Here is a 2,209-nt window from a genome sequence, read left to right as displayed (position 1 = left end):
GCTGACTGTTGGAAAAAATTGAGCCTCCCCCACCCCTAGTCACATTTACTTACGTGTTTTGCTAAAATTCAGGTATTAATGAATTAGTATTTAATCATCTCCCTTTTTTCTTTCTCTTTTTAAAATCACAGAAAAATTCCGTTTGGTAGACTCCTTCCAACGAAATCTCAGGAATAATTAAACTCTAGGGGGGGCTTTCTTAAAAAAGAATTAGAGGGACCTAGTTTCCTTCTTTTTTAAGTTTTAGACTTAGATTATTTATTAAAATTCTTTGATAATAGGAAATGGGGAAATATTTATTGTACATTATTTTCATAGATTAAATAAATGTCTTTATAATATGAAAACGAGTGTTTGAGACCCAGCTCCTTTACCACGTTGCCAAGGACATCCTCGACCATCCAGAACCTGAGCAAGGTTGGTGTGGTTGAGCGACCCATGTGGCGGTAAAGCCACCCTCACCCTCGGCCTGGCAAAGTCCGGATGGTACAAAGATGACTCCGCTTGACGACCACTTCTCCGCCCGCGACTCCAGGAAGTGTTTTTTGTGGTTTTTTTTTTGGGGGGGGGTGTTGCTGGATGCTTGGACACCTCTCTGTCCCTCAACAGACAGCTTTGGGCCCTGCACAGATGCTTCCTAGCCTCTACTTAGAAATAAAGGTGGATGGATGCACACAGGGTGCTGAGAGTAGAAGCGGGTGCAAGCTGGGGACAGGCCAGCTTGTCTTGGGGTCGTGGCCATGGCGGCGCGGAGGTAACTAAGTTTGTATCGTAGGGCTTTGCAGACTTCTCCCTTAAGGCCCCCGAAGCTTGGCGGAGGGGCTTTCCCCATACCTGGAAGGATGGCGACGCGAGGCCTGGGGCAAGCGCCGGAGGCAACCTCCAGGAGGCTGTGGGTGGCTAAGGAATGGAGTCTGGGTTGAGAGGGTTCTTGGGGAGCAGGGCCCAGTGCCCAGGAAAGGTAACTTGGCTTCCAAGTGTGCGAAAAAAGAGGGCGGCTGAGAAATGTGGCGCGGCTGATCACCGATATTCCTTGGTCCCTGTTGTCACCCTGGCGCTCCTGGAATTGGGAGAGCATCAGAGAAGCAGCGAGGTGACACGCTCGGGGAGGCCGGAGAAGCGTCGGGAGGCGTTCCGCTTGCTCGGAAGAAAGGAGAGCAAGAGGGTGACAAGGAAGATGTTCAAAATGGCGCTGGGGCCCGGCAGCAGGGAGGGCGAGGGACGAGATTGTGGCAGCCATGATAGTTGCTGCTGGATGCCAGGGACTAGCCCCGGTTCCGCCCCCGCTGGCACTTTCTCCCCTTGGGATCTTCCAGACCTGAGGGAAGAAAAAGCGCCTGGGAGCCTTCCTCTATTTTTTTTTTTTCTTTCCTCTCTCCTGAAATGACCCCAACGGATGCTGAAGTCGAGAGATGGAAGGAAGGTCTGCGTGGGTGTGGGGAGGGGAGGGGGCGAGCGGGTTCTGGGGATGGGGACTGCCTCGCCCACTGTGACTTTTGATCCTTGGAACTGGGATTTGAAGCCTGGATAGAGATTTCTCCAAATGCAGACCTTCCAGTCTTGGCCAACAACTTCATTCTCCATCTCAACACCACCCCCCACCCCCACCCCCACCCCCCACCGCACCCTTCCCAGCTCCTTGTAAACCCGGTAAGCGGGAACCCAGGATCGATCTCCGTCTGCCTCCTGGTTTGTTCTTGGGAACGTGGAGATTTAAAGGGCCCTGGAAAGCCATTTATTCTCCTCAGGTTTATTTAATATTTCTCCCACTCAGAAACAGACACCACAGGGCCACCTCCCAGGCAGATGCTAGTTTCTCTAAAAGCAGGGCTTTTTTTTCCCCATCCCTTTGGCCTCCCAGACTTTCCTGGGACCAACAGGAACCTATCTTGGAGCACCAGGCACGGAGGCACAGCAATTGCCAGGACAGGCCAGAAGCCAACGTAGGTCGTGACATGTAGGACCAGAAAGGCCCACTGTGTACTTTTTCAACCGGTCCCTCAGTGTGGGAAGTACACACATTTTATTCAGCTGGAATTTAATCCCTTAAACTGTCTTAATACAGATTCGTCTCGTGCATTAAATAATCTTATGTCATGTTAAATTGCACTTATTTCTCTCATAAATAAATTAATATAGAACAATTAGGTGTGTTATTATAATAATATCGTGTATCTTATTAGTTTATTTTCCCTCATAAAATATACAG

The sequence above is a fragment of the Castor canadensis genome, chromosome 11 (assembly GCF_047511655.1).
Source record: "Castor canadensis chromosome 11, mCasCan1.hap1v2, whole genome shotgun sequence".
Taxonomy (NCBI): Eukaryota; Metazoa; Chordata; class Mammalia; order Rodentia; family Castoridae; genus Castor; species Castor canadensis.
The sequence above is the reverse complement of the archived record's forward strand: the minus strand, read 5'-3'. Positions refer to the sequence as shown.